This window comes from Equus quagga, chromosome 11 (assembly GCF_021613505.1).
Source record: "Equus quagga isolate Etosha38 chromosome 11, UCLA_HA_Equagga_1.0, whole genome shotgun sequence".
NCBI lineage: Eukaryota > Metazoa > Chordata > Mammalia > Perissodactyla > Equidae > Equus > Equus quagga.
In genome coordinates, this window is record NC_060277.1 from 30,419,793 (window position 1) to 30,431,142 (window position 11,350).

Consider the following 11,350-nt stretch of genomic DNA (forward strand, 5'->3'; position numbering starts at 1 on the left):
TTGGTGGCCCAGGGTTCGCAAGTTCAAATCCCGGGTGCGAGCACAGCACTGCTTAGCAAGCCATGCTGTAGTAGGCGTCCCACGTATAAAGTAGAGGAGGATGGGCACGGATGTTAGCTCAGGGCCAGGCTTCCTCAGCAAAAAGAGGAGGATTGGTGGCAGATGTTAGCTCAGGGCTAATCTTCCTAAAAAAAAAAAAAGAAAAAAAGAAAAGGCTGGATGATGATGAAGGGAGTGGGTGGGGACAGCAAGACAGCCAGGCCCTGCCCTTACCGGGATGATGCTGCATCCATCCTCACCCAGAGGGTCTCCAGGAAGTTCTCAAAGTGCTGGCTGTCCTTGGCCACGGACCCAGGAGCAGAAATTTGGAGCTGTTCCTGCAAAGCTGCCGCAGGTGGATGCGGAACTCGCGGACTAGGGCCGTTAGCGGTACTTGTGCAGCATCTTCCGGTGTCTCCTGCCACGAGAGGTTGGTGTGCACCGTCAGCACGTAGGCGGCAGCTCCAGGGCTTTGGCGCTTAAGGCGCTCTCGCTGACATTCTGGGCGTAAGGCGACATCTGCAAACAGAAGGACTAGGGCTAGACTCTGCCTGCTCAGGGAAGGAGAAAGTGCTGGCTTCTGTATCATAGGGTTCCTTAATGTCCCCTTTTGTGGGAGAACCAGTCTCTTCTTGCAAAGGGACAGGTGGTGGATGAGTGTTGAGGCCCCATCAAATATTACTCTGCCCAGAAAGTCGACGGTGGACTCCGTGGAAACAATCTGGAAGGCTCGGCTGAGCTGGAAGCACAGCTCTTCTGCAGCCGCCTGGTTCTCCACGGCCAGGACCACCAGGCAGCTCGCCTCCACGGCCCCCTCTACTGGCAGGCAGGGAGCCTACCGTGAGGCGTCTGGAACTTTCCGCACAGACTCTGGCTGGGGTAGTGCCAGGGTCCTGGGCTGTCTGCAGGACCACTAGGTGCAAGGCGTCATCTTGAAAGTAGGAGACGGAGGCAATGTCATGGGTGGGAACGCTGAGATGGTGTCCTTCCCATCCCTCCAGGCCAGCTTGACGTGGTGGGCAGACAGTCTGGTCAGAGCATCGCGCTGCTGGGGCAAGTGCCGGGAAGCTGGTGTGCTGTCTTTGCATCATCTATGGAGTGCAGGATTTCGTTCCTACTGGAGTCATTGAGGTGTCTTGGGATGTAGTTAACAGACCTAAGTACCTCACCTCAATATTGTTGCTCAGCTGTCTCTTGGGCTCCACACGCTCAGGCAAGGAGAGGGTACAGAGGCCGCCTTTCTCTCACCTTTTTCTGGGCTTTTATCTCTCCTCCTTTTAGGAATGCTCATTTAAATGGAGACACAATTCCAGACTCCTCACCCTTCTCGCCCTTCTTGCTTGCTTGCTACGTGCAGCTCCAAGTCAAAATTGAGCGAAATTAAGTGTGAGTTTTATTCATCAAATTTTAATGCATTAGCTATGTCTTAATTCAATGTTTTATCCTAGTCGCAGAGAGGAGGACCTTGGACTTTATTGTAAGAAGAGCTGTTTTTACAGCTCTTATATACAAAAGGCAGTCGATGGCAGCTGGCATGTTGGGTAGCTTATAAAGTTAAAAAGTCCACATTTTAGGAGTTCAGTACAACTTTGTCTTTAACCTTGTTTTAGGTATACAGATTTAATCTATGTCTGGGCATAATAAAACTAACACACTTATGCACACAAACGAAATTTTTGATAACAAAACATCAATATTTATCATGATAGATTTCAAATTTGTTTTTTTTCTATGTTAAGAAATAGTATGTGGAATAGTTAAGAAAACACTTTTTTCTCTAAAACAATTGATCAATTAATATCTTTGTCAATAAAACTGAATTATCAAATGTCTCAAATTCATTTACAGAAACAGTCTTATTTTACACATTTCTGTTTGAACAACATGGTATGCATGGTTAATCTTCCACTGAAGTCCACCAACAGCCAAGTCTAGAAAACTGAGAGAGGGTGAGGTCCTACATAAATAACTCAGATAATTCAAAATTATATCAACATTATAGTTTTTCTTTAAGTTGTTTTTTTCCAAACATTAATAGAAATACATTTATCTCATGAAATGTAACTATAATATACCCAATGACTATTTTTTCTCCTGTGTTATATAATTTAGACTCAAATTTTTAATGAAAATTATAAAAGTTAAAGATGTATTCATCTCTAAATAATACAATATTACCCAATATTCACAATGGTGCTTAAAAAATAAAATTGTAAAAATATAAAATGATAAGTGGTACATATTTATGCAACGTAGGATAGTGTTTGAATAATTATGTCCAAGAGTAGCACATTGTCGCACATATTTGTGTCGTTTCAAATCCTGCTCATTCAAAAACATTTTTGTGGTTTTATTGACATCATACACCAAGATTTTGATTTACTGTTTATAAGTAATTCTTTAGTTTTATTCACTATACTCTAATTTTATAATGTCACTGAAATTTTTTCTATCATGTTACATAACATTTATTCAGTATTTTATTCAAATTAACAAAATAGTTATTTTAGTATTTAAGAATTACTTCAACTACTTTCAGCAATTTTACAGAAATATGTAATTTCTAAAGATTTTCCCCAGGGCTACATTTTTACTTTAGTAACCTCGCTATAATTATAATAATAAATGTATAGTTTGATATTATACACTTATGTGATATAACCTTTTTGGCAGAAATGCTTTTCTACATTATGAATATGTTAATAAAAAGTAAAAATGTATCTGAACAGATGCTTATAAAGACAATTCATAAGGCAGTCATGTCTATGAATAAAATATAATTTCACAATATTTTTAATCATAATCTTATATTTTACTTTCAAAATTAGATAATAGTATATCATTCAGCAAAGTTTCATTAATTTTTTTTAGTTATATAGAGAATAACATGAAGATATTTTTCAGAATATTTTTACATATACCATATTGGAAATTAGAGTTCGTAAATAGTATGGAAATTCTCAGGGCATTACATCTTTGCATTTAAACTCTCCAAATATGTTATTACCTCACAAATACTGCCATTTCATCTAAATACTTCACCCTATTTGATTATTAACCATTTAAAACTGGTTATGGTTAATTTCTTTATTTTCTTTTCAGTTACCTATTAAAAGAGCAAATAAATACAGGAGTTCAAAGATAATATTTTATTTTTGAAACATATTTCAAGAAATCTAAGAATCGTACCACTGAAAGTTCAACATAGTTTAAACATAATTCAAATGGCTAAACATAATGTAATTTTTCAAATTCTGAATTCTTCAGTAAATATAAAAGGTGTGTGTATAGAGGAGAGACTGAAAATGATGAAAAGCCAAAATTTGATAAATATCCAGAGAATTCAAATTCCCATGGTCAGCTAATATTACTTTAATTTATCCCTAATACAAGCCTTGGACCAGGTTTAGGACTATCAAGATTTCTCTTGCATGCTTAAGATTGGTTTAATATTAGCTTGTGCTCTAGCTGACATCTGCTAAGATGGTTCTGTAGAGGAGCCCTAAGCTATGGGAGTCATACTGGTATCTCTGTAGGCTAGAGTTGATTTCCAGCTGTTCTGGGAAAGCTCTATCCTTCTCTCTGAAATACTGGATGTTGTCTTCGACTCTTAGCCAAAAGAAGGGCTGTGGGCAATTAAAATCCAAAACTCCCCTGGACACCCCCAGGCCTGGGTTTACTGATGGTTTTCACCTAGTGTAGCCTGTTAGACACCCTGGTTAATTATGTGGCCAGAAACACATAATCCCCCTTCTTAACTTCTGCCTTGAGCTCTCATGAGGCCAAAATTCCTAGCACAGATCTTGATGGTTCAGTTGATGTGGAAGCCTGGCCCATGTGCCATTAAGGACCCTGGGGAGATTGTACCTAGATGTCTTTCAGACCCCAAAGCTTGCCTGTACTGTTTTTCTATTGCTGTATCTGATTTTCACCTTCGAAAGAAAAGCATTATGTGAGTATGCTTTGCAAAGTCTGGTGAGTCTTTCGAAATATCAAAACTTGGGAAATCTTTGCAGCATTTAATTCAATATTCTAGGGTTAGGATGAGGATGAAGCAAGCCAAGAACCTAGGACACAGAATTTAAGGAGGCTTTCACTTGCAAGAAGCTGAGAGTCCCTCCTTTAATTATGTGATGTGGGTGCATCATTTGCCCCATTCTAGTCCAAGACTTGCTCTCTTTATAGCCTCAAATATCTTTCCAGTTAAATACATAGGACACCTGAGACTTAGACTCTACCACTGACTTGTCTTTATGGTCTTTCCTGCCTTTGTGTCACTCCCAACAAGGTACTTTTCATGAATTTTCAATCATATCTTCATTAAAATCTATCATATCTAGTAGTCCTCTCAACAACCATTGCCATTAAAACAAATTTAAATATTCTTGAAATAAGGTATGCTAAAATTTTAGAGAGAAAAATGAAAGAATGGATTAAGTATTGCCATTAGAAGAATTTTACATACTTTTTTGAAATAAATTATGCTAAAATTTTAGTTAGAAAAAACCCGATTTAGGACTTGTTTCAATAATTTTGTTAATTATAGAAGTGTTCTAGAAATAGGGCATTGTGTTTGTTGTTTCTGATCCAGAAGTTTGATGCTAATAGTGGCATTATCGTGCAAATTAAGAGGATTGGGCTGGGCAAAATATTAGGTGTAGTATTCCCCACAGTGGAGAGTAGTTAAAGCCTTGAAGTGCAAATAATTATCTTCAAGGGAAGAGCATTAACATTGCGCCTATAGCACTTGTTAAAACATAGGAAAAAGTATTTCTTGGATGACTATTATGCATTAAAATAGAAAATATGATCAACCATAAGAGTTGATGAAAGATGCCACATATTCAGAGTATTTCTGACAGTTGCAAGTTTGAAATATTCTTGGTAACCTCAGTTGATATCCTTGAGTTAGTCTCCACAAGGATTCATAAACCTAAAAGATTCATTTTAATTGTGATGGCATTTTCCCACCATGAGCTCATCCATTAAAATCACATTGAGTGAGATTACAGGTAAAGTACTCAGCTGTTGGCTAATTCTCAGACTAAGATAAAATCATTTAATTCCAAATATCCTGCTATGATTTAAAGTAGCTATCTAAAACTCTAGTCAGTGAAATGTGAAACTGTTTTGTGCTTTCCTTGGGGGCTTGACTTATATCTAAGACAGTAATATATTTTCAATTTGGAAGGATATTCAGAATGAAATTCTTAGAAAATATTTTTCCTTTATTTTTAGTAATAAATCTATTCAGCAATAAAGAATTTACTATTACAGTTTATTTCAATCTTTATTTTCTCTAGTAAGAAGGCAAGGGCTTAAACAAGTTATATCTTGATTTCTGTTACTGAACCAGGTGCATTTTGCCCAGGCATGGTTATGCCAATAACTGAGACTACTAGTTTGTGGCAGAGAAAGAGTTTTTATTCACAAGGCAGCCAAGCAAGGCAATAGGAGAACAAGTCTCAAATCCACCTCCCCAAAAATAGGGATTAGGGATATTTCCAGGATAAGAAGGCAGGCTGGTCTGAAGTGTGGGAATAGCTGATTGGAGGTAAGCAGTGAGGTACTTGATGATCTGTGCAAGCATAGCCAAGTTTCCTGGCTCTTTATAGGAGGCAAAATGGTGTCATGACCTTGATCTGAAGGTGGAGTTTTTGGCTCTTTGACGTCAAAGGGTCACGTATTGTTCATCTGCACAGGCCCAGTTGAGGAGTCAGTAATCTTAACCAGCCTGAACTAGAAAAGGAGTCAACTCTCAGTTCCAAAAACTTAAGAACTCATTACAATAGTGACCTGGGTGTCAGAGATGTTACGTAATAGGGTGGGCTTTATTAGTGCATTAAATAACTACTTTTCCAAACAGACAACTAGCCAAGTAAAGTTAAAGCAAGTGGTCCCCAGTTTCATTTCCTAAATACTAATTTTCTAGATAGACCATCATTTGTCAGTGATAAAGTAGTTCACACTGAGAGATTCATGTAAACGTATCATGTTTCAGACCAATATTCATGATATATACAATAGTGTTCTGAATTCAACACTAGATTACTTCTCATCCATGAAGGACTGTATATCCCAAAATGACTCATAACACAGACATAGAGTATTATTGTTAGTCAATTGTCTATTAATTAATTTTATAAACATGCTGCTGTACATTTGATCTTTACTTTTTAAATAATATTTGCAATGCACTGTCACAAAAGTAGAGAGTAGGGATGGAACAAAAACATGGATTTTGGAAGCAGTAATTTATTCACAACCTTAAGTGTTTCTGGGTAAACTTTGTCAAAAATTTTTCCTCCTTGAGCATCAATTTCTTCATTTAAAAATGAAAATACTCGGGTCAGCCCAGTGGCATAGCAGTTAAGTTCCCACATTCTGCTTTGGCAGCCCAGGGTTCGCTGGTTTGGATCCTAAACACCGCTTGTCAAGCCAAGCTGAGGTAGTGTCCCGCATATAAAGTAGAGGAAGATGGGTACAGATGTTAGCTCAGGGCCAGTCTTCCTCAGCAAAAAAAAAAAAAAAAAAAAGAGGAGGATTAGTGGTGGATGTTAGCTCAGGGCTAATCTTCCTCAAAAAATGAATTAATTAATTTTAAAAAAGGAAAATACTCTTACCATCTAGAAACATTTTAAGATTCGGTTTTCCATTTTGCAAACCATAGCGTGTTAAAACAACATTAGTAAAGCTCATGAAAGAAGTTAGGTATAAAAGTAAACAAAGGAAAAAATTGTCCTAATATAATAGACAAAGTTCATTGAATCCAGTTATCCATGGCTGATGGGCGACATCAATGTTTCAACCGTGAAACATGAACTAATTAAAATGTATGTATAGACTTCCATCTTCCACCGTAATTTCAGAAATCTGAAAGAACTCTTTGTAGCACTCTTTCAATAAGAAAAGATTAGAACAAACATTAAATACACAGACAGATGAATGGAAAAAGAAAATGTGAGATGTATGATGAAATACTATTTCAACTCTCAGATTCTGGCTACAAACAAATGAAATCCTGCCATTTGTGACAAGATGGATGAAACTTGAGGACATCAGACTAAGTGAAATAAATCAGAAAGAGAAAGACAAATGCAACATGATCTCCCTTACATATGGAATCAAAAAAAACAGACTCTTGGAAACAAAGATCAGGATGGTGGTTGCCAGAGGCAGAGGTGAGAGGTGGGGGAAACAGGTGAAAGTGGTCAAAAGATGCAATTTCCAGTTATAAGATAAGTAAATCCTGGAGATATAATTACAGCACAATGACTATAGGTAACAATACTGTATTACATATTTGAAAATTGCTAAGAGAGTAGATCTTAAAAGTCCTTACCACAAGTTAAAAAAGATTGTAGCTACATAAAGTGAAGGATTTTCATTAAACTTATTGTGGTAATCATTTTGCAATATATCCATATATCAAATCATTTTGTTGTACACCTGAAACTTCTACAATGTTATAAGTCAATTGTAGCTCAATAAAACTTGGGGAGGGGGGAGGAAATTCCAAATATGGATGAAAGAAATCAAAGAACATCTAGTTAAATGGAGACGAAAGCTTTGTTGATGGATTTAAAGATTCAATATTGCTAATACATTAATCTCTTCCATTGGATCTACAGATCCAATAGAATTCCAATCAAAAGCCTGCCATATTTTTTGAACATATTCACAAACTGATTATGATATTTATATGGAAAGTCAAAAGACCTTGAACAGACATAACCATTTTTCAAAAAGAAGAATGAATATGAAAAACTCAGAGAACCCAATTCCAAATCTTATCATAAAGCTACAGAAATCAAGGCAATATGCAGGAAGCGCTAAGGAATTTTTCTTCATTCTTCACAGTGAGAAGCTGATGAGGATCCTTGAGATGAGACTCATGAAAGTGTGAAGGCCCTCTTTACACTGTGCTCTCCAGAGATTTTAACTCTCTAGATACTCCACACTGAGCTGCCAGCAGTTCTTCAATTACACTGTAAGTGTGCCTACCGCTTCTGCCCCAGGTACGTTGTGATTCCTTGTGTCGATGGAAATAATCCATAATCAATCTATAAATGAAAATTTGAGTGAGTTTATTCTGAGCCAAAATGTGAGGACCGTGGGCTGAGGCCTTCCTTCCTCAAGGAGGAAGGGCACCAAAGAAGTGGGGTATACAGAGTGGTTATATACCCTCAAAGAGGATGTTTCACATATGATTGAAATGTCCCTTTTACAATAGTCACGAGACTGCTCTGTCAGCACAGCGATTGATGGACACAGCAGGTAGTAGGTCTGCTGTCTTGATGGACACAGCAGGGTGGTAGGTCTGTTGTCTTGAGCTGGGCGGTCACAGCAATTAGTTCCTGGTCTAGGGAAAGATGATTATGCTTAAGGAAATACCAATGTGGGGGGAACTTACACCTTTATCTTAAGGGCATTTGTTCTTGCCGTAGTAAATGTTTAAAGCAGATATACAATGCATGCTCAATGGCTATGTCAGGCCCTCTTGGAAAAACAAAATCAGGCCAAATTAGGTTTACACCAAATGGCTTCTTCACATACTCCAATATATCCTATTGCTTGCCATTTCTATTTGTCACTTCTATCTGCCTCTCTCTCTGGTTTTGGGGGCAGCAGCTTTGCCCTGTGACTTCAATTCTCTGATGAATCTACAAAGAGTTGTGTTTCAGCTTGTTTAGCTTTTTCTTAACATATTGTGAGGATGGGAATACTAACTTCCATAATATTCATGTTAGAACAGAAATACAGACTTTTATCATTTAGAAACAAAATAGTCTAAGAGACTAAATTTCCAAATGTTATTCTAAGGAAAATATTTTCCAGTGTACCTGACAAAAGCTAATTAAATGAACCCTTCTAATTGACTTCTAATTGGTATTTTTATATATATATATAAAAATTACATTTATACCTAAGAAAGCTACACAATGTGGAGAGTGGTGCTTTGGTTTGCTGACATTCTGGAAAACTGATTTTGTCCTAAATATCTAATTAATTTTAAATTTGTTTAAACTATCTACTCTACACAAGTTCAAAAGGACTATTCACCTTGCATCAGATTTTTCTTATGTATGTACACAATAATCCCCAATCTGCAATTCATTTTCAAACACTTCCTGTTATATCTCTGCCTGAACATTTTTTATTTACCCTCAGGGGATTCCATTTTAGTTTTTAATGTGCAAAGGTGGTATTAAAATGAAATTCTTAGGTGGGAATGAATTAGAACGTTCTATTCTTGATTAGTAACATATCCTTAACTAGCCTAGTTTGAAGAAAATTGTCACCAACAGTTCTGATATCTCCACAGATGTTGAAGGGATTGGCAGTTTCTGCAGAAGCAGAGACTCCTATGTTGTTCTGGATATCAGAACTCCCAGCAGCCACAGCAAGACTAATTGTAGTCTTCGAGCCATAGAATGCATTTGAAGACATTGACCGTTATGAGCTTTAGGGAATAATATAATCAATAATGCATAATACAGTTACATTTTTAAATTTACATATGAATGTATATGTTTGAATATATATTTCTATTTTTAGGAAGATTGAAACAGAGAGTATTATGCCTTTTTATAATGGCATTTCAATAATAAACTTCTCATTAATATCTTTACCAATAATAATTAGATAATTGTTACAAAAAACTTGTTTTATCTACTGTAGTTTGTTGATATTCCAACCCAGACTATACAATGCTATCTGACTAACCTTCCCAAAATATACAAATGGTCAAACTCACCCCAAGACACCAACTAAATTCCAAAATTCTTGGCCAGTCATTCAAGTCTGTGAATGATCAGATTTCTGGTACCCTTTAGTTTTATAATATTTATTGAAATTCCAATCCACACACACCTTAGGACACCCATTCAGATTTGCAAGTTGTTCCTTCTACCTAACTCAAATTTATTAGACTTCTTTTACAATAATAAAAATTTTTTGTCATTTTCTTCATGAAGACCCCAAACACTATTCTTTACTGCTACTTCTGAGTATTTTATGATTGGTATTGCTGTTGACATGAGGAATCTTTTTCAATTATATTTTCTGGTTAACATATTTTCTGCTAATATAGCTAGTTTGCCCAAGAAGATCACTCTTACTTTTATCTCCAAGGTAACGGTGCTGTTGCCAGTTCATGGTTCCTATAATTCTCTCTTTATGGTTATCTTCAGACATAGAAGCATAGACAAGCACACCAAGAAATCTCCTGAGTTGCAGCCATAGTCTCCCTTGTCCTGATTTTATAGCAGCCACCCTATTTAACCGTGATAATCAGTCAATTAAACTTACCCATGTAGGAACAACTTTCTTTGCCTTCAGAATTTTTGGGCACAAACAACCGAAAGTGACAGGTAGCAGACATAGCATTAGGTTTAGTTTAAACCCTTACTGTATCCTCAGCTAGAAAGGCCCTTCTCCAATAAGTCAAAACCCCAAGAAATCAAATCAAAAAGAAATTCTTTAACAGAGTCTAAAATCGTGGGGATAAATTCCCAATGTGTCACTGAGAGGGGCTGTTCTAACTTCCATTCCTTGGTCCCGGGCCAGCAATGTTTAAGCAGTCTATGTTTAGCCCACACTAGTATGTTGAGCTAGCCTAGCCATTAAACGGACCTAGTATTTTTCCTTCTTTAATATCTGGTCTTAGGGAACTACGTGTAAAGTGTGAGGGCTAAATATCAATGCAACAGTGAAAAGTGAGATGTGGGTTTAGGACACTGTTTATGTAACATAATTTGCCTTTTATAATTGATTGAGCTATACCCCAAAGACACCATCTCTGTTGTATGATGAATTGATATTGAGTCACTCAAATTTATTACTTGATATTTCAGAAGAGATGCATTTCACGATGGGTATCTTCAAGACCCCTCGTCACCTAATGTCCCAAGACTGATGTCAGGGCTTAGAGTCCATGATAGATCCATAGATCCACTGTTTTTCATTTGAAGAATAATTCCCTGTTGCACCCAGCATGAGATTGCTCGAGAATCCCAGAAGTCTATACTGCAAATTTCCTACTAGATTGGCCAGAAAGTCTACATGGTACCCTTATTTCCATAGATATATCATGCTTCATGGCATCTACAGAGCCATATGGCTCAAGTGATAGTGCTACTGAGTACCATAGTTTGAAGTAGATTCAGACTCTTCTCTTGCTCTTGGCCCAAAGTCCAAAAACTGGTTCAGATCAAGCACCCATGTTGTGAAGGATAATCTGCTTTCCTCAGTCTACTGATTTAAATGCTAATCTCATGTAAAAATTACCTTCACAGAAACATCTAAAATA

General features: G+C 36.9%; 1 pseudogene; it reads right to left on the reverse strand.

The window, feature by feature from the left end:
- Nucleotides 1–269: 269 nt before the first annotated feature.
- On the reverse strand, nt 270–9,489 carry LOC124247168 (cerebral cavernous malformations 2 protein-like; annotated as a pseudogene).
- Between the last annotated feature and the right edge of the window lie 1,861 nt (nt 9,490–11,350).